Source organism: Triturus cristatus, chromosome 1_1, assembly GCF_964204655.1.
Source record: "Triturus cristatus chromosome 1_1, aTriCri1.1, whole genome shotgun sequence".
NCBI classification, from domain to species: domain Eukaryota; kingdom Metazoa; phylum Chordata; class Amphibia; order Caudata; family Salamandridae; genus Triturus; species Triturus cristatus.
In genome coordinates, this window is record NC_140579.1 from 1261472008 (window position 1) to 1261499689 (window position 27682).

Below are 27682 nucleotides of genomic sequence, written 5' to 3' on the forward strand. Positions count from 1 at the left end.
TATATTGAAGTTTAGCTGTTCTCAGCTTTCAACCGTCTGGGAACAAAACTTGGTAAAAGCGCAGATTCAAGGGTTCTTTGGTGGGAGGTCTGGTTTTATTGTATACATTATTGGGAGAAAATAACAAAAGAAACTTTTTGTTTATGTAGGAATGCATACTGGAGACAAATAATTGAATGTGGCAAAAAGCTTTAGCATTGAGTCTACTTTACAGATGTAATATACACCCTAATGCTTTCCCTTGATGAACCTCCTGGAAAGGGGAGTGAAATACCAAATTGCCAATAGCAAGAGATGAGAGAATATTATTTCTCAAGTAGAAGTTGAAGCCCGCTCACTTCATTTATATATTAAAGAATTGGAAACAGCACTCTCACGGACTATTGCACTGTCAAGCTGGACATAAAAAGCGACATATTCTCTTTAATATTTTAAACTCAATATAGAGGCTTGGATCTACCATCACCCTGAATGAATTTATGACTGTTTATAAAACATGCCTCTGTAAGCTTGAACCAAAGATAATGCACCATCTTACTACACGACACAACTGTTTGTTAATTGTATAGACTAGGTTTTACGTTTAATTTGATTGTTTCCTTCTTCTTTGCAGATCTGAATTAACAAGGAAAATTAAGTTGGTGAAAACGTTTTATAAGGCACAATGACCTATGGAAAAAATCATTTTTGGGATTTTTGGTACTTTCATGTGCTCTTACATTATTTGTTGTCAAGACGACAGATGCACTTGGAGAATTTCCGCTAGCAAATAACAGTACAACTACAAGTGCCCAGGAAGTACATTTGACTGAAATTAATGGCACAGCCACTCCAAAAGAGCTGCCTGAATCTCCATCCCCTACAGGGATGCCCACAGCTCCCACACTGGTGCACACTCAAGGTACCGACAGGAACAAACTCTCAGAGGCGTCACCCACGGCAAATGTCAGCGGACCTGGGGGAACCACGATAAATCTCTTTACAATCACCAGCACCGTCACACCTGGCTATAGCTCCGATAATTCTTCGGGATTAGCCAGTGAAAAAACAACAGCTACTTTGCCGTCTACCACAGGGACAGCTCATGAGACCTTCACCTACACAAATACGTCAGAGATTACTGGAATACCAGCAACACATGTGTACTATTCAAAACCTATTAATACTACAGAAGGAACAGAGGTGAACGCCACGGGGGCTTACACAACTGCTCTCACGGGTAAGCACGCTCATTTCGCAAAGAGGGCCTGCTGTTGCGATTTCTGGCCCAGTTAATCCGGTGTTAATATGAAACTGTGGGGTAATTGGCACCTGTGGGATGCAGAAGACTTGTGTCGCAACCATGAAAAAGTGAAGGGTAAATAATTGGAACTGAGAAAGACGTGAGATGAACGCGCCTCAGTGGTTAAGGTGGGCGCACACAAGGAGCAAGAGTGGATGCAAGCTAGTGCCGCAGAAGAGCGGGGCAGCTTGCACCCTTCTTGCACCCTGTTGATGTTTGGAAACAGGGCGCAGCTGCGTGTGTCAGGTGACAGCCTTCTCTGTGGCCATACAATGCCATTGGCACAGAAGAGCGGGGAAAATAGCACCCACTCCTCAGCCCACTTACCTGCCCACCAGTGAATGGTACAGCACACCGTGCAACTTTCTTTTCTTATTTTTTCCTCTCAATGTTTTTGAACATTCATAGGAAAAGCTTTGTGAGTGTCCAGTTTGCATGCTCACAGTATTGTGCATGCGCACAGTGATGCTATTATATATAATCTATGATAAATCAAACGATGACACATATAAATTTACCTTGTCATACGCACTAGACCCTTTCATTGTGCTTTCTCCAAAACGAATGAATGGATTTTCACCAAACCGTAACAGAATGGCTGCTGTGCCATAAAAGATTTGTGACCATTACTTCAGCGATTTCAGAAAGGTCAGGTGGAGAAAAGATTCCTGTGGGAAATTATATTTTATTGTTGAGTGAAAAAATGAAATGTAGCCCTCCTAACCTTTGGACCATTTCACTGTCCTTCACCGAATTTCACATACTCTTTGATATTGACCCAAACCTCTATCCCTAAGTTTCGAACGGTTTGGCGAAGAGGGAGCAAAGTTATTCAGGGCGCAAATATCAGAATTCCACTGCAGTGAAGAGGTGGCAACTTGAGCTACAGAGATGCAACTGTCTGACTGCGTATTTGTGCTTTAAGTGGACCTTATAGTTGGATGAAAATGTGAGTTAAATCCAGCCGCGGTCCGTGCAGGAAACATCGGTGGGGCGGGGGGATTTCGAGGGATCATGCTGAGGGGAAATTGAATAAATAATTAATTTTTCCTCTGCATCGTCCATTGAAATTGCCCCCCCACCCGACCCCACAGCTGTTACCTGCACGGACCACGGCTGGTTAAAAGTAACATTTTAAACTAAAAAAATGCAGAACTAACTAGAATTTATGGCCCTCCATCAAGCCTGGTGTTATCATTGAGATGCGATCCGTTATGTCATCAATGATGTCATTGAACATGTCATGAGTGTGAGAAGTTGGCCTGGTATATGCTGTTCACTAGTTCTAGTGACCACCTTGTACCATGCTAAGCAACCCTTATGGTGTGGTTGTAAGTCAACCTTTTCGGACTAGCTGCCCTAGTGGTAGCGTAGGCTAAGCAGTCTTTGAGGCTAAACTCGTGAAGCGTGTTAAGCAGGCTGTTTTACCAATAGTAACCCCCTTTTATACCAATGAAAGGACACCACACAGATATATATTCAAAATATATATGTATTTATTTCTCAAAGTAACCCCTAGTCTCTTTATGAGCACAGGAGCACAAATCGTCAAACAAGATTATCACAGAATACACAGAAGTTGCACGTTATATGGATAGGCCCTGGTGGCCACTCAAACCATATACTAAAATAGTGGTATAAGTACCACGAACAGAAAAGGGAAAAGGCCTAGGGCCTCTAGAATCGCTGGGCCTACAAGGAGCTAACGTCAGTTAGTGACCAGGAGGTCCACGGGTGGCGTGTGCAGAGCAAATAGTCACACGCGTGCTCCCATAGGTTTCAATGGGTGCGTAAAAAGTACAAAGTTACTGCAAAGGAGATCTTCCGGGTTGACTAGGAACTTAAGATTTGGAACACAGGCACTAGAGATGTATTACTACACATGGGCACCGGAGTACCAGCTTTACCTCACCCACAGGAAGCGGGTGCATAGGCCTCAAAGTGCGTCGGGTTTCTTCTATCTGTTCCGTTGAGCCTGGGACAAAGATGCTGCAGGCGGTCGGTCGGGAAGAGATGCAGTGGATCCAAGAGTGGATCGGAGATGTGGAAGACCTGTAAGCAGAGGGGACAGTGTTCACAGTCACTAGCCAGTGACCAGCGTGGCACCAGGTGGGTACCAGGCGATGTCGGGTGCAAACAGGTGATGAGGGGTAGCTTGTCTCCGCAGCCACGTGGTCCCTGAAGGTCGACGACGTCCAGGAGTCGGCTCACGAGCTGTCCCACGCAGGCTCTCGCTGTCGGCGGTGTCGGCGACTTGATTGAAGCAAACAAGCCTTGGCAAAAGCAATTGTAGAAGGATTCGGAAATCAGCTGTTGGTTCTGACCAGCAAGGTCAGAGGGATTGCTCCTTTGGAGGGGAGCAAGGGCCAGTCTGGAGCAACCAGACCAGCGGTGTTTGTCGTAGATTTCGTCGCCAAGATGGCCACTAGCCAGCGGGCCAGCAACCGGTTAGGCGCGTCGAGTGGCAAAATGCAGAAGGGCCCCACGCAGATCGTGGAGATGCTGGAGGGCTCACCTTCGGTGCAGATGCTGCTCGAGGGTTGGGCTTCTCAGGACCCAAAGCACAACTTGGAGGGAGCCTCGGTTGTTGCACTTGTCAGCTTGTCGTAGTCGTTTCAAGATGGCTGGCTCCACGTGTCTCGGTGCCTCCACGGGTCTCCTCTTTGCAGGGACTGTGGATCGGGCGGTGAGAGGTCTGGAGGTCCAGGTCTTGTCAGTCTCTGGGCTCGGGCTCCGGCGGGAGGCGGCGGCAAAGCAGACGGTGATTCGCTGGATGGTGCTTGCGTTAGCAAGGTGGTCACTCCCTGACCACAGGGGAGATTTTCTTCAGTCTTCTGTGCAGCAGAATGTCGAAGTTCCCGTCTTCTTCTTAGTTTCAAGTTGATTCCAGGATGTCTAAAGTCTTAGCACACAGCTCCTACCTTTATTCGGATTCTAGGGGCCGGACTACCTGCTAGGTCCCTCCCTATGGGTGGGACCAGGAAGGGGGGTGGTTACACCCCCAATCCTTTGTCCAGCTCGCCCCAGGCCCGGGACTGGTGTGCCCCAGGACCGGTTTGATCTGGCATATGCACCGAGGCTCCTTGTGAGCCACAGGCATGTCTGGTTTCTTTCAAGCCCTACCTGACCAATACACAAAATCCTGTCTGGGGTGGTGCTCGCACCTCCCCTGGCAGGAAACCCTTTGTCCACACCTCCCAAGCTGGAAGGACTCCCAGCAGCAGGAGGGCAGACTTGTGTCTGTGGTGGCAGCATCCATTTTGTGGAGCTGAGGCTATGTCTGATTTTACCCGGGTTTCAGGTACTGTACATGTCGTGTCCCTCTAGAAGGGTGGAATGCTAACCCCGTCGCCAGAATTGGCGAGGGGTTAGTATTCCAATTCGTATGACACCTTACTCGACATGTTTTGATAAAGCCAAACCAAAGATAGCATTTAACCGCGAGGTTCATAATGCACTTAAGAGTATATGGTATGACGATATCTGGAAACAGTAGAAGGAAGTTGTTCCGACCACTGCAGACAGGCTCAGCTCATGCCAGAGCACCATCTCACATGGAACCAAGCACTCTGCCTTCAGGATTGTTAAGGCCTGCCATAGGAGTGACTTATAGGTTACCAGGTGTCCCATTTAAGTTTAGGTATAGGTATACTACACCTAAGTAAGAGGTGATTACACCAACTTACCCCAGCTGAGTGATCAGCCAGTTGTGTCAGATTGTTAGGCCAAGCCTGGGGTGGCATAATACATGCTGCAGCCCCTGGCAGGCCTTGGGTACACCAATGCCCTGGGTACCTAGTGTACACTGGTACAGGGGCTGACAGGGTGATCCACTTCCAATTGGTTATGCACCTAGGGTGCATAGAGTCCATTTTACAGAGAGAGCAGATAGCCTGAGAGCCTGAATGGCAGGATCTCAGGCCAACTAAGTCGAAAAACCAGCTAGACACTAGGCAAAAATTTGGGGGTAACCATAGTCAGATATCCACCTTCCTACACAACCCCCCCCCAAACGAAGGGAGATAAGGCTGACCTTGACCAGGTAAGCCTATATTGCCCAAGTGGCCATATAAGGAGGAACCAGCACTGGCATGGTTACCCCCTGTCTCATGGTCCACTAAGCAATCCCTCACCCTAAGGGTATCAGAGGGTCTCCACCATAGGGAATCTCTACCTTTGGTGTGTCTTGGCAAAGTAAAAGGCTGGTGTTGAGATGGAGTACTGAAGTGAGTGTCCTCAAAGTGAGGCCTCAGCTTCCTCCAATCATCCTCCACCATGGATGCCTTTCTTTCCTTAACTGAGTTGCACTGTGCTCTCAGGGTCAGCCTCTGGCTACCTAAAGCTGGAGGCTGGGTCCCTTTTGTGGGCTTACTGGAGGGACAGGTCAGGTCTGGGGCCCTAAGGTCCCATGTTTGCCTGTGCCCAACAGAATCCCTCTGGGGGAGGTCCCTAACTACCTGTAAAGGAGATCCCTCAGGAATGTTTTTACCCATCACCTGGCTAGGACTACTAGCCAGGCAATCCTCATTCTTTTGATGGGGGGGTTCTTGTGGACAGGGGCCCTCTGGGGGTCCACTGGCCTCCCTGACCTCTGCAGCCCTGGGCTGACTGAGGCAGGGTAGAGAGAGGCAGGCTACCTGCACCAGACTGGGTCCCACCTTGGAAGGGGCCACTGACATCAGAGGCTCTGCCAGGCCAGGCCTGGCTACCTCTGGGGCAGTTCCTTCACAAGGGGTGAGGTCAGCTCCCTGAGGAGGCTGACTTTTTCCTAATGTCTGGGGAGAGGGAGACTTTTCTTCTTCCCCACTACTCTCTGTTTGTGTGGAGTGATCCATAGTTTCAGGCTTCACTACACCTATGTCAGTCTGAGTATAGGCTGAGACCATTACAGCCTTGCCAACCTTTTCAGGGGGGCACTCAGTTTGTGTTTGAGCTGTGACCGTCACAGCTCTGCCAGTCTCTACAGGGAAGTCTGTCTGTGCCTGGGCGGTGGCTACCACTGCCCTTCCAACCTTTTCAGGGAGGAAATCTATTTGGACAGGGGTTGTGAATGGCACAACCCCCCTACCCTTTTGTGACAGGCCTACCATTTTAGAATGGGTGTCTTGTTCAACTCCAGCCCAGGCTGAGAGTTCTAAGTCATTCCCCAGTAAGCAGTCTACAGGCAAGGTTGGGGACACTGCTACCCTTTTAGGGCCAGTGACCCCTCCCCAGCTGAGACATACCTCTGCCATGGGATGACTGTTTTGTTTGCCATCAATGTTAGTCACCTGGTAGGAGAAACCAGGCAAAAGCTGCTCAGAGGGAACTAGCCAATGGGCCACCATTGTGATGCTAGCTCCAGTGTCTCTGTAGGCCTCAGCTTTTGTACCATTGATGTAGGGCTCCTGTCTGTACCTACCCAAAGTGTTGGGACAGGCAGTGAAGTTGGCAAACCCCATGCCACCATCACAGACAAGAGTGGTTGCTGTAGGGGAATTGGCTAAGCCAGGGTCCCCCTGTGTTCCCCAAGTAAACCCACCCAAATTTTTGGGGGCACTCCCACCACCTGGGGGATTACTGCTGACAGTAATAGGTGGTGTGACAGGAGTAATTGGAGGAACAGTTTTGTTTTTAGCCCTTGGGCAACCGCTGTCAGTTTTCCAATGCCCAGGAGTTTTACACTCATGGCAGTAGGGCTTTTTAGCTGTGGTAGAGGAGGGAGCTTGGGACCCACCACCCTGTGTGGAGTTTTGGGGCCCTGAGGAAGGTTTCTCTTTTTCTTTATCCCCACCCTTCTCTTGAGGCTTGGTGGTATCTTTCTTTTGGTCACCACCCTGGTTTTTAGGCCTGATCCTGGTCCTGACCCATTTATCTGCCCTCTTTCCCAATTCTTGGGGAGAGGTCAAATCTGAGTCTACCAGGTGTTGATGGAGAAGCTGGTTTTGACAATTACTTAAAATCTGCTCTCTCATCATCAAATTGTACAATCCTGTATAATCAGACACCTTACTTCCCAGCAACCAACCCTCCAAAGCCTTAGTGGCACATTCCACATATTCAGACCAGTCCTGAGTCTGTGTCTTCTGGGTGTCTCTGAACATTAACCTGTACTGTTCAGTGGTTAAGCCTAACCCATCAACTAGGACACTCTTCAGGACTCTGTAATTTCTGACATCCTCTTCTCTAACAGTGAGGAGTCTGTCTCTGCCTCTTCCTTCAAAGGAGAGCCAGAGGATTGCTGCCCACTGATCTTCAGGAACCTGCTGTACTTTGCAGGCTCTCTCAAGAGCAGTTATCCACTTGTGGATGTCATCCCCACTTTTGTAGGGGGGCACAACCTTAGACAGGTTTCTATTGTCGAAAACCCTATCTTTGTCCTTAGGGACAATGCTGCCACCAGTGGGTATAGACCCACTCTCTTTATGCTGTCTAGCCTTGCTAAGTTTCTCTTCCATCAGGGCTACTTCTAGCTCCTGCTTCCTGATCCTCAGCTGGGCCTCTTGCATCTTGGCCTCATGTTCCCTCCTCTGAGGGGTGGTCATCCTTCTCCTGGAGTGACCTTGAGAGCCTCTAGAGCCATGGGAAGCATTGGAGTCACCTGAGCGATTCCTTTGCCTTCCCAGCCCTGTGTTAAGTCCACTGGGGAGATCCAGTGGGTTGAACCCACTGTCAGTCCCCAATAGCCTTGGTTTAGCTGGGCCAAGTATAACACTTGGCACTGGGCTAGTTCTCCCTTCATCCTCACTACTGTCAGTATCCTTTTCACTCTCATCCTCTGTGGTAGGCATCCCATCTAAGGGGTGACTATTGGGAAGGGGTACTTCAGTGGCATCTTTAGAAGGGGGGCCTCCTGTTCCTGTCCCTAAGGGGGCTAACTGGGAAGCTTTCTTGAGTGCTCTCTGATTCTCATCATTCTGTAAGAGCTCTCTGAGCTCAGCAGAGTTTGGGTTCTTGGGCTGTTTAAGGCCTCTAAGAGTTGCCAAATGCCTGAGCTCATTCTGATTAAGGGTAGCAAAGCTGGATGGTGCCCTCTGGGGGTCACTCTCAACAGAGATGGGTACAGTGGACCCCTCTGCCCCGGCCATTGCTCTTAAGTGTGGGTGGATGTGTTGCAATCTACCTACACTTGGGTTTACCTACTAAACCTATCTAGTAGTTGTAGTCAGGGTGTGCTACTCCCTTTGCTCTACAACAACTAAGTTCAGTAGAACTTATGTATATCTAATCTTGTTTTATATGTACCTACAGGTACCTATGTGATCTTTCAATTGGTAACCAAGAGATTACAATGGTAAAACACAGCAAGCTCAAATCCAACCGCTGCTCACCAATGTGAGAAGTTGGCCTGGTATATGCTGTTCACTAGTTCTAGTGACCACCTTGTACCATGCTAAGCAACCCTTATGGTGTGGTTGTAAGTCAACCTTTTCGGACTAGCTGCCCTAGTGGTAGCGTAGGCTAAGCAGTCTTTGAGGCTAAACTCGTGAAGCGTGTTAAGCAGGCTGTTTTACCAATAGTAACCCCCTTTTATACCAATGAAAGGACACCACACAGATATATATTCAAAATATATATGTATTTATTTCTCAAAGTAACCCCTAGTCTCTTTATGAGCACAGGAGCACAAATCGTCAAACAAGATTATCACAGAATACACAGAAGTTGCACGTTATATGGATAGGCCCTGGTGGCCACTCAAACCATATACTAAAATAGTGGTATAAGTACCACGAACAGAAAAGGGAAAAGGCCTAGGGCCTCTAGAATCGCTGGGCCTACAAGGAGCTAACGTCAGTTAGTGACCAGGAGGTCCACGGGTGGCGTGTGCAGAGCAAATAGTCACACGCGTGCTCCCATAGGTTTCAATGGGTGCGTAAAAAGTACAAAGTTACTGCAAAGGAGATCTTCCGGGTTGACTAGGAACTTAAGATTTGGAACACAGGCACTAGAGATGTATTACTACACATGGGCACCGGAGTACCAGCTTTACCTCACCCACAGGAAGCGGGTGCATAGGCCTCAAAGTGCGTCGGGTTTCTTCTATCTGTTCCGTTGAGCCTGGGACAAAGATGCTGCAGGCGGTCGGTCGGGAAGAGATGCAGTGGATCCAAGAGTGGATCGGAGATGTGGAAGACCTGTAAGCAGAGGGGACAGTGTTCACAGTCACTAGCCAGTGACCAGCGTGGCACCAGGTGGGTACCAGGCGATGTCGGGTGCAAACAGGTGATGAGGGGTAGCTTGTCTCCGCAGCCACGTGGTCCCTGAAGGTCGACGACGTCCAGGAGTCGGCTCACGAGCTGTCCCACGCAGGCTCTCGCTGTCGGCGGTGTCGGCGACTTGATTGAAGCAAACAAGCCTTGGCAAAAGCAATTGTAGAAGGATTCGGAAATCAGCTGTTGGTTCTGACCAGCAAGGTCAGAGGGATTGCTCCTTTGGAGGGGAGCAAGGGCCAGTCTGGAGCAACCAGACCAGCGGTGTTTGTCGTAGATTTCGTCGCCAAGATGGCCACTAGCCAGCGGGCCAGCAACCGGTTAGGCGCGTCGAGTGGCAAAATGCAGAAGGGCCCCACGCAGATCGTGGAGATGCTGGAGGGCTCACCTTCGGTGCAGATGCTGCTCGAGGGTTGGGCTTCTCAGGACCCAAAGCACAACTTGGAGGGAGCCTCGGTTGTTGCACTTGTCAGCTTGTCGTAGTCGTTTCAAGATGGCTGGCTCCACGTGTCTCGGTGCCTCCACGGGTCTCCTCTTTGCAGGGACTGTGGATCGGGCGGTGAGAGGTCTGGAGGTCCAGGTCTTGTCAGTCTCTGGGCTCGGGCTCCGGCGGGAGGCGGCGGCAAAGCAGACGGTGATTCGCTGGATGGTGCTTGCGTTAGCAAGGTGGTCACTCCCTGACCACAGGGGAGATTTTCTTCAGTCTTCTGTGCAGCAGAATGTCGAAGTTCCCGTCTTCTTCTTAGTTTCAAGTTGATTCCAGGATGTCTAAAGTCTTAGCACACAGCTCCTACCTTTATTCGGATTCTAGGGGCCGGACTACCTGCTAGGTCCCTCCCTATGGGTGGGACCAGGAAGGGGGGTGGTTACACCCCCAATCCTTTGTCCAGCTCGCCCCAGGCCCGGGACTGGTGTGCCCCAGGACCGGTTTGATCTGGCATATGCACCGAGGCTCCTTGTGAGCCACAGGCATGTCTGGTTTCTTTCAAGCCCTACCTGACCAATACACAAAATCCTGTCTGGGGTGGTGCTCGCACCTCCCCTGGCAGGAAACCCTTTGTCCACACCTCCCAAGCTGGAAGGACTCCCAGCAGCAGGAGGGCAGACTTGTGTCTGTGGTGGCAGCATCCATTTTGTGGAGCTGAGGCTATGTCTGATTTTACCCGGGTTTCAGGTACTGTACATGTCGTGTCCCTCTAGAAGGGTGGAATGCTAACCCCGTCGCCAGAATTGGCGAGGGGTTAGTATTCCAATTCGTATGACACCTTACTCGACATGTTTTGATAAAGCCAAACCAAAGATAGCATTTAACCGCGAGGTTCATAATGCACTTAAGAGTATATGGTATGACGATATCTGGAAACAGTAGAAGGAAGTTGTTCCGACCACTGCAGACAGGCTCAGCTCATGCCAGAGCACCATCTCACATGGAACCAAGCACTCTGCCTTCAGGATTGTTAAGGCCTGCCATAGGAGTGACTTATAGGTTACCAGGTGTCCCATTTAAGTTTAGGTATAGGTATACTACACCTAAGTAAGAGGTGATTACACCAACTTACCCCAGCTGAGTGATCAGCCAGTTGTGTCAGATTGTTAGGCCAAGCCTGGGGTGGCATAATACATGCTGCAGCCCCTGGCAGGCCTTGGGTACACCAATGCCCTGGGTACCTAGTGTACACTGGTACAGGGGCTGACAGGGTGATCCACTTCCAATTGGTTATGCACCTAGGGTGCATAGAGTCCATTTTACAGAGAGAGCAGATAGCCTGAGAGCCTGAATGGCAGGATCTCAGGCCAACTAAGTCGAAAAACCAGCTAGACACTAGGCAAAAATTTGGGGGTAACCATAGTCAGATATCCACCTTCCTACAATGAGTGATGCAATCTGTGAGGTCATAAGCAGAGCATGGTGGGGGCACACATTTTAGTTAGCTCATTAAACTATAACTGGAGAATTTCCGTGCCTTTTGAGTTTAAAATGTTAACTTATAAATTACATTTTCACATAACCGAAGTTTCACTTTAACCTTTGTTTTTTTTCATTGTATTTCTAGTTTTTTTTCAATGTAAAGTAAGAACTTATTGCCATACCCACCCCCAGCGGACAGCCAATCTCCCACCGTACACACCCTATGACAGTGCGCAGCATGAAGTTGACACAGGACTTACCCCTGCAACCGACCCCTCTGCAGGTCACCAAAGCCATGCCTTGCACAGCCTATGACCGTATGTGGCATGGAGTTGGGTGCAGGGCCTGGTCAGGCCCAGTGCCCAACTCCCCTATGGGCGGCCATCCCCCACAGACACCCACCATACATTGTGTTTTTAAATTAATTTCCCTTGAGAGTCCTGCGACATCTCAGTGACATCCAACATTTTTCTTTGATTTGGGGGACATGGAAGTTCCTCTGGGACCCCCACTAAAGGCCCAAGGGATCTGCGTACCCCTTCCTTGCCCCATTATAGGGTATTTTTAAAACATTTTCAGGACAGTGACCAAGTCCCGGAATCCTGTAATGGCTGCTGCAACATTTCCTCAAATGGCAACAACCTTATTAGCAAAACAGAAAACACTCTTCCCATAGAAAGGCTACCACCACTGCGTACTATATACATATAGATGTATGAAACTCCATTTGTTCCAATGCTGACTGTCTCTGCCCCTTCAAGTCAGTGTGCATCATGCAGGTCAGGTTCCCTGCTACCAATGCAATCAGCTGTACTCCACAGGAAAAACATGCTTCCTTCGTGCTTCATGCACTATGTGAGGGTTTATAAACAAACGTGGATCTGCTTCTGTTAATAAACCCTCACAAAATTCATCCAGCTGTGTGGAACACATTTTTGCTGTGGAGTAACAACTGATTGAATATATGCAGACACAGACTGTAATATTTGTGATGTGCTATTTATTACCATTGCTGAGTGTGGGGAGTGGCCATGACTCAACTAAGGCGAAGCCTCAAGTGAATCATGAAGACCCTCCCCTCTCAAAAATGGTAAAAATAGCTTTTTACATTCTGTGCTCTGCATGTTTGGTTAATTATCGAACATTTTTGGTGGCACTTTATGCAGTTCACTTAATATATTGATCCTTTCCTTCAGAAACATTTGAACACTTTGAATATCCTGGTATGTTTCAAAAACTTCTGGTTTCATTTTATCAATGTCCAGTTGTAGTTTTGCCCACTGTTCTCAAGCATCCTCTGCAAAAAGAGGTGATGTCTGCCACTGTGCCCCATACACATTTCGTCCTCTTTCTTTCCTTACCTAGGTGTGATGCTCTGACTGGGGCCTGCTCACGCTGGACTGCGCGCCACGGCAGAGTGCAATAACGGAGCCTGCACAGTTTACTAGTCGGTGCTCCAAGTGACCTCGAGCGGCCACGCCCCTTTATGTTTAGTGCACGACGCCTTCCTGGCTTCAGCGCATGGGTGCGACATATCCGGCGCGGAGGCCGGAGCAGTCAGCTAGACTGCTGATTCACTACATCCCATCCCACCTATGTTCTTTTGTCCTTCCCCAGGATTCCGCCGGTCACTTACTTGGCAGGCAAAGTCTTTCAGGCGTGTGCTCGGGCGAGGGTTTCCCCTTATTCCATACCCGGGGTGTCCACTCCGGGTGTTGAGAGGAGACACTGGCTCTCGGGGCTCTGAGGCCCTCTCAGGGGTTTCTCCTGTCACCACTGCCCAGGGTGAAGTGGGCTGCGGCCTCGCCGGCGGACTCCTGCAGGGATCTTCTTGCGGTAGCTCACTTTGTTCCCATGTACCAGGATCTTCACTGGCTCTTTCCTCAGTGGGGGAAACTGGAACCCTTTTGAACCATGAGTTGTTGCGTGTTACGGTTTCCCCCTCCTTTTCTGCTGTTACCATAGTTTCTTTTACGCCAACCACCAACCACTGGCTTGGTTCAAAACGCGTCCGTAATTTTCCTCCTGGCCTCCTGTCCTGCAGTATGGCCGTGTCACCGTTCTGCACTGTACGGGTTGTCGCTCTCCGTGTTTGGCTGGCCGTTAGGTTTTGTTTCTTTCTCTTCCTTGTAGCGCTTTCCTCTTCGTATGGAGGGGTTGACAACTCTGGGCAGGTGGGGAGGGTGTCGCAGCGAGCGCCGTTGAACATGAGCGACCACGGAGCATGGTGGGTGGTGCAGTGAGGGGTGCTCCGATACTCCCGGAGGAACATTTGTAGGTGTCTTTCGGGGTCCACATTTTTGGCCATTGCAATGTGGAGGGCTTTGTTCAGAGTTCTCAGAAATCTTTCAATCTCCCTGTTGGCTTGGGGCCATTGTGGGGTGATGTGCCTGTGTCGTACCTCGTGCTGTTGCATGAACTCTCGGAACTCGTGGCCCTGGAACGGGGGCCCATTCTCACTCTTGATTTCTTCTGGGCATCCAAACATTGCGAACACCTTCTCAAGGACTGAGCCCACCTGGGAAAAGGCGGTGGAGCTGACAACTTCCACGATGGGATACTTGGAGTAGCTGTCGATGAGGGCCAGGGTCGCTCGGCCGTCGGGGGAACTCCCAAAGTCAATGCTCACTTTTTCCCACGGGACTCTTCCATGTTCTTCTGTGTGAACAGGCACAGGTCTCTCTGAGGCGCTTGTCACCTGGCAGGCGGGACACTTTCTTACTGTCTCTTCGACTTGGGTCTCCAGTCCTGGAAACCAGAGTTTCTCACTCATGAGGGCTTTCATCTTTTCCATGCCTTGATGGCCTCCGTGAGCTAATTGTGCAGCCCAGTGTTGTAGCGTTGTTGGGATGACAATCCTGGCACCTCTCAGCAGGATCCCGCCTTGAGTCACGCTCAATTCATCCCTGATCTGCCACATCTGCATGAGACTTTCCTTCTCCGGGCCTGACCAGGCGTTGGCAGACTGCAAGAAGTTGTGCCAGTGTCCCCCTTGGACGGCCGCGCGGACCTTGGTGATGACAGGATCCTTTTCCGCTGCTGGGGCTACCTCTTCTAGTGTTAGGGCCTTTGGGTAGGTGATGGTAGAGATCATGTTGAGGTGTGCCTCTAATGCTTTGGCTTCCGGTTCTTCTTCCTCACCCTCTTGTGGGCTGGGGTGTTGCGAAAGGAAGTCGGTGGGATTTTTGGCGCCGGGCCGGTACACCCCATCCATCTCATAATGTTGGAGTCCAATGGCCCATCGCTCAATTCGCGGGGGCGGGTGCGGTGCTGACCCTTTGAATAGGGGCACCAATGGCTGGTGGTCTGTGATGACTCGGAAGGGTTGGCCACAGACATACAGGTGGAAATGACGGCATGCCCATCGAATTGCCAGGGCCTTTCTCTCGATTTGCGCATAGCGCTTGTCCGTGGGGGACAGTGCTTTGCTGGCGTAGGCAAGGGTGGCCCATCTTCCTGGTTCCTACTTTTGTGTGAGAACCGGCCCAAGGCCTACTGGACTGACGTCCATGAGTATTTCTGTTTGCTTGGCCGGGTCGAAGTACACTAGCGTGGTGTGGTCGAGGAGGGTTCTCTTGATTTTCTGGAATACCGTCTCTTCCTGAGTTCCCCACTGCCACATGGCATCCGTATGTGTGAGGTTCAGAAGGGGCTCCGCGATGGTGGGTAGGTCGGGTATTGAACCTGCCACAGTATGTGGCTATCCCCAGGAAACTCCGTACTTCTGATACCGTCAGGGGGACCGGGACATCCTTGATGGCCTGGGACTTCCTCGGGTCCACTTGGAACCCTTCCTGGTTGAAAGTGTATCCGAAGAATTCTATTTGCTTTTGGAAAAGTAGGCTCTTCTCTCGGTGGAGGGTGACTCCATGTTTTTAGAGTCGCTTCAGGGTGGCCCTCAAGTGTTTGTAATGCTCTTCCGCAGTCCTCGAGTGGATGAGGATATCATCACTTACATTCAGTACTCCCGGAAACCCAGTCAGGATCTCCTTTATGTCCTGGAAGATCTCGGCCGCTGACGAGATGCTGAAGTTGAGGTGCTTATATCTCCGCAGGCCCAGGTGGGTGCTGAACGTAGTAATGTACCTGCTCTCCTTCACCAGCACCAGCTGGTGATAGCTGGCATTCAGGTCCAATTTTGAAAACCACCGCGAGTCGTTGAGGTCAGCCACAATGTTGTCCATCGTTGGCGTGATGAGGCATTCGCGACGGATGGCTTTATTGGGAAGGCGCATGTCTATGCACAACCTGATTTTCCCTGGCTGGCAGATTTTTTCTGCGATCACCATGGGGAACATCCATGGTGTGGGTCCAGACACCTTCTCATGACCCCTTAATCTTCAAGTTTTTGTAGCTCCTGTTCTACTAGCGGTCTCAGGTGGAAAGGAATCCTCTGGTGTCTCAAGGCTGTCTGGGTGACAGAAGGGTCTATGTGCAACTTGATTGGACTTTTCTTGATCCGTCCCAGGCCCTCAAATAAGCTTGCGAATTGGTTAAGTAGGTCCTTTATTTGGTCCGCTTGTACACTCCTCGCGAATGTCACCAGCCCGAGATCTTCCGCTGCATGGCTGCTTAGTAGGGTGTCCGCTTCTTGATTTATCATGTGGACATCCGTGATAATCTCATTATCCTCGGTCCATCTGGGCATGGTCATCTTGCCTTTGAGGGGCAGGGTGGGTCACTCCCATATGCAAAGATCTTTGCTTTGGAGGGCCTGACTTCTGGTTTTGGCCTCAGCCGGTTATACTGCTGAACCCCCATGACATTCACTGATGCGCCAATTTTGATTACAGCGCTGACTTCAGACCCTGCAACTCGCACCATGCACGTGGGTTGGGGTCTTCTCCTTATTTTGAGTGCTTGCTCAAATGAGACTAGGTATGTCTCTCCTTCCTCCTCCTCCTCCGAGGTAGTGTGGTCTACCTGGTAGGTGGTCCATTCGCCTTTCCTTCCCCCGTGTGAGGATACGAGGGCAAGGCTTGAGAGTTGGAGCACCTTCTTCTGTGCAGGTGCAGCTTGTCGTCCGTCTTTTTCGGGGCTTTCCTCCTGCACACCGACGTGAAATGGTTTGGTATCCCACAGTTGGTGCATGTTTTACCCTGGGTCGGGCAGAACTGGTGGGGGTCTTCCTTATGGCCGCAGTATTCGCACTGGCCTCTCGGGTTTGGCAGCATACAGTCTCACAGCCTGTTGCTTCTGTCATGTGTCCTAATTGCATCGTCCCGTTCTACTTTGATGGTGGCACTCTTCTCGGTTGAGCGTGTTAAGGCTATGTCCATTTCGTCAGTGCGCGCTGCTGATAGGTCGTGCGAACTGACCATGACTAGTATGTCATTCAACAGTATATTTGGTTGTCGTAGGATGAGTCCGCACAGCACTTTACTGCGTATCCCTTGGGTGAGCTGTGCTCTGATTTCTTCGGCCGCTCTCTCGTCCACTAGGTGCTTGCTGGCTAATTCCCTCAGCCTTGCGTGGAAAGTGTCTATTGATTCCCCCTCTCTTTTCCTGGCTTTCCTCAACTTGAACCTCTCAAAGTCTGGGTTCAGTTGAGGGTCAAAATGTGCATTGAGTGTGGCTACTGCTGCGTTATAGTCATTTGGGGGACCAACATCTGGGAGGTGTTTGAAAAGCAGGTACACCTCTTTCCTGGCATAATGGAGCAGGAGCGATCTCTTGATGGCTCCGTCTGTTTCCCTGGTTGCGATAAAAGTAATTTTCGAGACGTCTGAGCCACGTCTTCCATCTTGGATATGCAGTGGTGGGGTCGGTGGCCTCACTAAATGGTGGTAGTACTCCAGTGGGGGGATGTTGTGGGGTCATGCGGGCTGACGCCTGGTTCTCATCTGGGTTGTCCCCCATTACAGTGGTGAGGAGGTGGCTTCGCACAGCGTGGCGCATGAGATGCTGGGTACCTTGTTTTATCTGTGCTGCTTCCTGGGCTAGTTAGGAGTGCCTCTTCCTTGGGCGTGATTGTGACTCAGGTTGTTGCCTGATAAAGATGGGTGCAGGCCTTGTGCTGTGTGATATGTGGGCAGCTGTTCACGTGGCTGTTTTCCACTGGCAGTCGCTTCTGTATGCACAGGTGCCTGTCAGTGCATCTGCAGCAGCTTGCATTTTATCCTAGGTGACGTGGCGGGACTTATCAAACCAACTGTGCCTTCTCGGGGGTGGCGTGCGCCTTCTTAGTGCTTCTGCGGCCTTGCCGCCGTCGACCCAGTGTCCTCTGGGCAGGCCTACAGGCCGGTGCAGAAATTGTGTGGTACCCTTTCCTTTTCTATTTTCTTTTATTTTTCTCCCTTGCAGTGCTGCGGGGGGTCGGAGCATGGATCCGGCTCCACTCCTTGTCGCCAATGTGATGCTCTGACTGGGGCCTGATCGCGCTGGGCTGCACGCAATAACTGAGACTGCACAGTTTACTAGTTGGGCTCCAAGTGACCTCGAGCGGCCACGCTCCTTTATGTTTAGCACGCGCCGCCTTCCCGGCGTCAGCGCTTGGGTGCAACATATCCGGTGCGAAGACTGTAGCAGTCAGCTAGAGTGCTGACTCACTACATCAGGGTCATCAAACTGGTATATAGTTAAAGATAAATCAAGCAGGGATTGTATTTCCTCCTCACATTAATTCATTTTTTCTGTCACAATTAGTTGTTATGAAAGCTTCCCTTTTCGAGACTAGATAGTGGAGCCCACATAAAGGACGATTCAGGGCTGGCTGACAGTTTGCTATTGGTGGATTAGCAATGATTGATGACTTTCTTACAAGAAGTTAAGCACAGTGTGGTAGAATGAGTTTTCATGTTATTTAAGCTGGAGTGTAGGCATAACATGCCAAACTACTTTTGCATTGTAGTAATCACATGAGAATGTGTTTAATAATATGCTTGCTTCAAATAGTACACTATTGGGCTACCTTTATTTTCACTGGCATGCTGTATATACGTAGAGGATGGACAGAGACAGGACAACGGTCCATGGAAGGCAGGGCTAAGGGGGCAAGTGCAGCAAGCCAACCATGCAGGATAGACAAGAGAGGCTGTGGCAGCACAACGAACCATGAAGGGCAGGTGGGAGGGGCAGTGGCAGGATACCAGACTTAGGAGGGCAGAGGGGGATTGGGGTAGAGGCACAGACTCAGAAAATGTAGGGCAGGAGGGAGGTGGCAAGGGCATCAAACTGACCATGTAGGGCAGGCAGCGATGGTAGTAGCAGCACAATGGACCACATAGGGCAGACCAGAGGGCAATGGCAGCACAATGGACCATGGAGGGCAATAGGGAGAGGGCAGGGGCATGTCACAGACAACGGAGGGCAGGTGGTAGGGAGACATGGGGCAACAAGCTCACCACACAGGGCAGGCAGAAGGGGCATCGTGGCACAACAGAAAATGCAGGGCAGGAGGGGAGGGGGCAAGGGCATGACAACAGACCCCAGGTAGCGGAAGAGAAGGGCTAGAGATATTGACTTGGACACCAGAAACAGTGGGTTGGCAAGAGGGGGGCAGCGGCAACAAGCTGACTACGCTGGGCATGTGACAGAGGCAATGGCAGCACAACAGACAATGCAGGGCAGGCAAAAGGGGGAGTGGCAGCACAAAGAACAATGGAGAGCACAAGGGATGGAGTAGGACCATAGACTCATATAACGGAGGGCAGCAGGAGGGGACAGGGGCCACAAGCTTACTAGACAGGGCAGGCAGGATGGGAATTAACAGTATAACAGACCACGCAGGGCAATTAGGCGGGGCGGCAGGTCAATGGACCATGGAGGGTAAGGGGGGGTATGGGCACATACTTAGACAATGAAGGGCAGAGGGGAGGAGGTAAGGAGCAGCAAGCTGATCATGCAGGCGGAAGGGACAGTGGAAACACAACACAATATTGAGGCCAGAAGGGAGAGGGTAGGTGTATGCACATGGAAAATGGAGGGAAGGTGGGAGGTGGACAGAGGCAGGGGCATCAAGCTGTCATACTTGTAGGGGCAGTGGCAGCACAATGGACCATGTATGGCAGTCAGGAGTGTTAAACAGACCATAGTGTGCAAGAGGGAGGAGGCTGGGGCATGCACAAAGGTTAATGGGAGGCAGAATGGAAGCAATAGGGGCTGTACTCAGACAAAAGACAGCAGGGGGCTGAGGCATCAAAGTAACCACACGGGGCAGACAAGAGGGGCAGTGGCTGCCCAACAGATCATGGAGGGCAGTAGGGAGGGAATATGGGCATGGACTCGGACAATGGAAGGCAGGGCAAATGGTGCAGGGACAGGGGCAGTAAGCTGGCCATGCTGGGCAGGTGGGAGGGGCAATGGCAGCACAATAGACTGCACAGGGCAGGCAGGAGGTAGGGACAGTGTCAATTCAATAGACAATGGAGGGTAGGAGAGAGAAGGCAGGGGCACACACATGGACAATGAAGGACAGGAGGAGGGGCCAGAGCTATGGACACAGACTGCAGAGGGAAGGGAGAAGATTTGGCAGGAGCACCAAGCTAAGCACAGAGGGCAAGCGGGAGGGGCAGTGGCAACACAATGGGGCAGAAGATAGGAAGCAGGGGCAGACTTGAACAACACCGGGCAGGGAGGAGGGTGGCACTGGTAGCAAGCTGACCATGGAGGAAAGGCCAGCTGTTCCATGGGCTGCACAGTGTATCATGGAGGGTAGGAGGGAGTGACAAGAGCCCAAACACAGAGAATATAGGGCAGGAAAGGCGGGGCAGGAGCGGGGGGAGCGGGGGGAGTAAGCTGACTCCAGGCCAGTAGGGGCAGTAAGTTGTCCTCAGAGGGCTGACTGGATGGGGCAAGGGCATGCACATGGTGAATAGAGGACAGGCAGAAGAGAGACTGGGGCAGCAATCAAACCACGGTGAGTAGACCTTTATGGGTTAAGGGCAAGGTCAGTACAATGGACCATGAAGAATGGAGGGCAGGGGGTGGGAGGCAAGAGTAGGGGTAGCAAGCTGACCATAGAGGGCATGCCGGAATGGGCAGCATAATGGACCATGAAGGTGAAGTTGAGAAGGGGCAGGACCATGCTCACAGAGAACATTGTGGAGGGAGCAGGGAGAGCAAGCAGAACACGGAGGGCAAACAGGATGGGCTAGGGCATGCAGAGAGACAGAACAGAGGGCAAGAAGGATCAGGGGCAGAGGCAGCAAGTTGACCACTGAGGGGAAGAGGTGTGGGCAGAGGCAAACAGATAGAAAACAAAGGGCAAGCAGGAGGAGAGCAGGAGCGGCAAGCTGACCATGGAGGGCAGGCTGTGGTGGGTTAGCCACCAGGAGGGAATTGGGCCTGTGCCAAACCCAAGTTGCGAAAGGGCAAAGGCTGTGCCCAGAGGAAGTGTTAGATGAATATGTTAAAAACCCTAGACATTACATTTAAATAATGGATCACCCTATTACTTTAGAGGTTACATACATGCAAAATGGACATCAGCAAGGGCAGGCGACATCACACTTCCCAAACAAACGTTTAATCACAATTTGTAAAACAAATTGTGCTTGGCCCCAATATGATGCAAACTGCCGAATGCCACAAGATCTAGAGCAAGTCCATGCAGGCAAAGTGAGGGCATCTTGAAAACACTGTCTACAAAGATTTCTTGTATTCCTGACCCAAGTATAATGCACTCTGAGACCTCAAAGAGAAAGAGAGCATGTGAATCAGGTCCCAGATGATTCCCCCACAAGTCTGTTACAGACACAGGAGAGCCAAGGAAGCAAGGGAAAAGCTGGAGATCATGTATAGCCTGACCATCAAAACTAGATAGGGAATTACCAGACCACATTGTCCCATGATCCCAATCTGCATTCAAGTCATAGAAGCATTTAAGAGTACATGTAATTGGACTACAGATGCTCCATTTTGTTGGTAATTAATGCCTTTGTGAAATAACGCGTATGTTGATGTTACTTTTATTGTTTTGAATAAAAATAATTTCTTTTGATGGTAAACTATGAAAGCCATAAATACTCTTTTTTAAAACTGCAGTGATGAAATTGAAAAGTATTGGTAATCATGTTTTCTAAATGTCTTTCTGCTTTTCAGTCGAGAGTGTACATCTAAAACATTCAGAAGCTATTCTGACTATTGCCTTCAGCATCATTCTGGGCATTGTTGTTCTAGTGATTCTTGTATACAGTCTCAATAAGTGCAAGACAAGAAGAGCACAGTACTCTCACCATCCACTTCATACCTCCTCATATGCATCAGGTCAGTTGTGATGTACAGTATATGATTGATTTCTTGTCCTACTCACCAAGTGGCTTAATTTCCATGAGTCGAACTTCTTGGAGTTGGGTCATCACCACAAGAAAGGCAACATTGTTTCTTCTATAAAAGACATGTCAGTTCACTTTCTTTTCTTTGAAATTCTCAGTAGGATTATGGCCCAGTTTTACGAACAGTTGACACAACGCAGAGCAGCAAGTTGCTCTGCTATGTTCTTAAAAGGGAGAGAGGAGAACTGTACCATATTTTTAAAGAAATAGCATAGTTCTGCTCTCTCCCAGTGCTGGTGCACTTTGGTCTACATAGCACCAATTCAGGCCCTTGTGTATAGTTTTTGGGTGCCTGTGTTATGGTCAGGATAGTTTTTGTACAGGAAGGGGTGCCTTCCTGCGCAAAAACCATCACTGGAGGTGTTGTCCTTTTTGTATGTGTGCTGCAGAATGCAAAAAAGTGAGGCAAAATTGGAGTCTCTGTGTTTTTAACAGGGTCCTCATCTTTGTCGTACATGTAAAAGCACCTAATTTGTCACCCTTTATCTATATCAAATGAATATACGACGTTATCCCGCATACTTTCATCCCGCATACCATCACTTCGCATTTTTCACGACGAAAATACAATTGCTCCGCGATACCATTACCCCGCAAACTTTCACTCTTAATATGACTTTACCACGCATGCCTTTACAATGCAAACGCATGCGTGGTGTGTAAAAGTGCTTTACCTATATATATATATATATATATATATATATATATATATATATATATGTATATATATATATATATATATATATATATATTGACTGAAAAAACCATAGGTTTCAGGGGTGTTATAGTTAGCAGGACTTTTCACTTGTACAAAACCATTGAAATTCCCCCGTTATAGTTAGTTCAGCTAACTATAACTCGCGCGCCCGCAATGCACTGCTGATGACGTCACATATTACATCACTCATGACATGGTCAGTGACATCACTCATGACATCACTGATGACATCTCAAATGACATCACTGAAGCCATCTTGATTGGAATAAACTGGTAACACTTAAAACATTTAATTTAAAAAGGAACACAATGAGGGGGTTCATTTTGCCATAGAAATTATGATTAATGCTGCAGAAAGAAAATGAGGGCACATTTTGAGTGACTTCTCAAATCCTCTTCTATTTCATTAAAAAATTCTGACATGCAGACTGAAACATGCACTTTTAATACCAGGAGCAGACTTCCATGGTGAACAGTATTTTTACTACAGTGATCTAATGAGCAACTAGAGTGCTAACTTTCAGAATGTATGGCAAATGTGTGACATATCTGAATACCTTCATGATGGAAAAAACTGAAAGCATTTCCTACTGAGGAGACTGCAGTACATGAGGTAATTAGGAAACTTCAGAACAAATAAATCTCCCAAGATAGCCACCGTAGACAAAAGAGCCCAAATGTAGCCCAAAATCATCCAGATGTAGCCCAAATATAGCCCAATGACAGAAGTGTGCAAAACACTTATTATTTTGTGTTTTTGCAGTGTTATATAGTGCATACTTGTCAGGTATTGGAGTGCTTTACATGAGCATTGGTTACATCACACAAGAACAAATTCATTTTGGTTGTAGACATGGGGAGACTAAGTGATTTGACCAGAATCACAGAATGTCGAGCTGAAGCAGAAACTCCAACCTGGTTCCCCAGTTGCAAAGTCTGCAGTTCTGGAAGTAACACCACATCCTCTCCCCTAAGTGCAACATTTAATCAAGTGGTCAACTGGATAAAAAAACATAAAGATAACAAATAATTTAAAAGTGCTTTGTCGCTATTTGAAAACTCAGAAAATATGTCCTTATTTTAGTCTTTTAGAGCACTAACCATAATTTTGATGCCAATAAGACCCTCTCATATATGTAATTTCTAAAGGAAATGCTCTAGGTATTACAGTTTTGATTACATCAAGATGACGTCAGGCGTTCCACACTTTTGTAATAAATATAGAATGTTAGCAATCTAGTTGTTCATTAGGATACTGTTGAGAGGCAGAGGCCAGGGGCACGGACTTTGAAAATTGAAGGCAGGTAGGAGGGTGCAAAGGCAACAATTTAACCACACTGAGCAGGCAGGAAGGGCCGTGGCAGCACAACAGACTATGGAGGGCAGTGGAAAGGGGGGCAGGGGCAACAAACCAACAATACAGGACTTGCAAGAGAGGCTGTGGCAATGTAATAGACCATTGTGGGCAGAAGGAAGAGGCAATGGTAGTACAACCATACATGCCAACAGACCCGATTCAGCCAGGAAACGTCCAATGTTTTTAAGCTCAAATGGGCTTTATTTGATCTGTCTCCTGTCTACAATCTCCTCTTTTTCAATGTAACTCAAAGGGGAAAATCAATACCCCAGTTTTTTTTCAAAATCTCCCTCTTACCAAGTTCAAAATGTTCGCAAGTATGGTACATTGGATCATGGAAGGAAATGGGGTAGGGACATGGACTTGGATAACAGAGGACAGGAGGGACATGGAGAGGTGCACCAAACTGACCCTGCAGGGCAGGCATCAGGGTTTGCAGCAGCACAATACACCACACAGGGCATGCGGGACGGGAGTGCAGCACAATAATCGATAGACAGCAAGAGGGAGGGGACAGGACCATGCACATGGACAACAGAGAACAGAGGGGCAAGAGGCAATGGTAGCTAGCTGACCATAATGGACAGACAGGAGAGAAAGCTGCAGTATAACAGACCATAAAGGGCAGGAGGGACGGATCAGGGGCATTACAATGGAACAGACAAGCCAGGAGGGAGGGAGTAGGGGTCTGCACATGTAAACAGAGGGCTGGGGGCAAGGGGGCAGGGCAGGAGCAGCAAGATAGCCATGGAGGTCAGGCAGGATGGGCACTAGAAGCAAGACACACCATGAAGAGCAACAGTGAGACTGTGATGGCATACACACAGACCATGGAGGGAAGGTGGCAGGGGGTCAGGGGCAGCTAACTGACCACACAGGGAAGGTGGGAGGGGCCATGGCAGCACAGAAGACCATGCATGGCAAGTGGGAGGGTTAGTGGCAGCACAATAGCTATGATGGGCAAGAAGGAGGGTGCAGGGGCATGCACAAAGGACGATGGAGGATAGAAGGGAGGGTCAGGACCTGTGCACAGACAAGAAAGTTCAGGGGAAGGGGCCTCACAACAGACCGCACGGGGCAGGCAGGAGGAGCAGTTGCAGCACAACAGACCAGGGAGGGCAGAAGGGTGTGGCAGTATAATGGACCATGTAGGACAGAAGGAAGAGGATAGGGGCATGGCATGTGGACAGGCAGGGTGGAGGTGGCAGGGACAGGTTACAGTCATCTGACAATGCTAGGCAGGTGGGAGGGGAGTGGCAGCTCAACAGAACACTCAGAGTAGATAGGAGTGGCAGGTCCATGGAACATAGTGGGCAAAAAGGATGGAGCAGGGGCATGCACAAAGACATCGGAGGGCAGGGGGAAGGAGAATAGGGGCAGCAAGCTAAGCACGGAGTTTAAGCAGGAGGTCAATGATGGGGCATAGAATTGGGCAATGGAGGGCAGGAGGAGAGGACTGGTACATCATACTAAATTGAGGGCAGTGGCAGCACATCAGACCATGCATGGCAGGAGGGAGGAGGCTAGTCCATGGATTCACACAACAGAGGATAGGGAGGAGGGGGATGGGGCAGCAAGCTAACTGTTCAGAGAAGGCGGGTATTAGGAACTTTATTGTTTTTAAAACGTGTGTCTTTGCGAACTACTTAACCCCTTCTATGCTCATGACGGAACGGTTCCGTCATGAGCATCGGTTGAGCTGTGCTCATGACGGAACCGTTCCGTCATGGCCCCGCCCGCGCTCGAACCCTTCAGCACCGCGGAGGAATCCGCGCAGCGCTGAAGGGGTTAAAATATGAACAAGTATGCAGCATAATCTCACTTTTAGGAAGAAGAGGACGTTTGTGACTGTGACTCCGGGCTCACTTGGCAGAAACACCCCCTGACCCTCCACCCCCTATTGCAAAATGTAATGCCCGTGAAAAGGGTAGGTGAACACAGTGTTATATAGAACATAGTCCTGAGAGCACGATTGAAAATGAAAACTAGATATAGTGTATGGTATAAACTATGCACCAAAAAGTGTGATATAAGATGAACCGGGCGTGAAATATAATATGCAATACATTGTGCGCAATGACAGATTCATTGGAGAGCGCGAGATAGCACAGGCACTAGCGCGTGCTATGCGATATGCGCCTTGGAGTGTAATATGCACAGGGCAGTGTTGTGTAACCTAACTAGTCTCTAAAGTTGTAATATAAAATATGTGCTGGGGAGTGTAACGTTGCATATGCACTGTGACAAAGATATGGATCCCAGATTGTAATATGTATGGCATAGCACTGTGCGTTATAACATAGGCATCGAGGAAGGCACGTTAGATGGGGCAATATAACCCGTGCGAAGACAAGTGTGGCATGACATATTCACAGGGTGGTGTTACAGTGCACATGGGCTAGAGAGTGTCATAGCATATGCACTAGCTGGTGGAATACAACACAGAGGTGTGTGGCACTCGGCAGGCAATGGTGGGTGTAACACAGCATTGGGCTCTGCCAGGAGCGCGCTGTGACTCTCAAGTGATGTTCGTCCCCTTTCCAGAGAGTAAAATAAAAAGTATTACACATCCGGCAGTGGATGTGTGTTTTATTAACCGTGAGGGGGGTTTCTTGCATAGTTTTGGTCGAATTTTTGTCGAATCCCCTTTGAATGGCTTGGTGTGCATGTGTATTAAATGTGCACGTCAATACCTACCCATGTTTGTATAAATAAACGACAAGGGTGTCTACCGGGATTAGGCACGGTAGGGCATCAGACATGTCAGAGCTTCACTAGTGGTGTAAATACATTCCACGTGGATTCATTGTATGCATAGTCACCTTTTAATGAATATCACGCAAATCGTCATGGTGATAGGTACGTACGGTTTGTCCAGCATGTCCTAGGTGTGTCTATAAATATATATTTTTTAAAAATAATAAAAAACTGTGGCCGGCCCTGGGGATTGGGGTCAAAAAAATATAATTAGGAGACAGGCCCAGGGGGATGGGGTCATCAGGGCCAAAAAATTTGAATAAGAAGGGGAACCACACAGCCCCCCTTCTTAAAAAATTAAAATAAATAAAAGAATGGCATCGTGCCGGAGGCCACGCCCCCTCCTTGCAGCACTCTGCAAACGCGCCCCCTGGCGAGTTGTAAGTTGGGGAATTAATTCCTCTTCAATACTGAGGGTCCCTGAGGGCCAACTAGCCCAACAGGCATCTCCAGTATGCGCCAGGGAGCTGCGCTGCAGACAGGTGTTCTGAGGCCAAGCCCCTTTTTACACCTCTCTGCAACGCAGCTCTGTGGCGCTTACTGGAGGTATCTAGTGGTCTAGTTTGACCCTAGGGACCCTTAGGATTCAAGGGGACTTAATCTCTCAACTTAGAACAGCCACAGGGTGCGTTTACACAGTGGTGAAGGGAGGGGACGGGGCCCGAGGTGACGTGTGCAAACACGCACTATGGCACGTTTTAAATTGGGGATATAATTTCCCTTCAATACTGAGGGCCCCTGGGGGCTAACTAGCCCACCAAGTGCTTCCAGTAAGCGCCACTGAGCTGCATTGCAGAGAGGTGGTCCAGGCCGTGCCACTTTTTACACCTCTCTGCAATGCAGCTCTGTGCCACTTACTGGAGGTACCTAGTGGGCTAGTTGGACCTTAGGGATTCAAATGAACTTAATCTCCCAACTAAAAACGGTCACAGGGCGTGTTTACACAGTGGTGAACGGAGGGGACGGGGCCTGAGTTAACGTGTGCAAAAACGGCCTGTGGCCTGTTTTAAGAGGTAGTTTTAATCCCCCTGCCCTGTTATATACTAGGGGCTTACAGAGGAGGTCATGCTAATCACAGGGGGACCCCAACGCATAATGTTCCCTAGTGTATGTAGGTGTTTTCACTTTATTCTAAGTGTCTTTTAACATAGCACTGGCTCTAGGACTGGTTAGTCAGACTCAGTTACCACCAG

At 49.4% G+C, this 27682-nt stretch overlaps 1 pseudogene across 1 annotated transcript in view; it reads left to right on the top strand.

The window, feature by feature from the left end:
* Positions 1-664: 664 nt before the first annotated feature.
* LOC146871929 (uncharacterized) overlaps positions 665-27682 on the top strand; it is a 46970-nt pseudogene continuing 19952 nt past the window's right edge. The window contains exons 1-2 of the transcript XR_014959629.1: positions 665-1219; positions 21425-21589. The product of XR_014959629.1 is annotated as an uncharacterized LOC146871929 (transcript). The remainder of the gene's footprint in view (positions 1220-21424; positions 21590-27682) is intronic.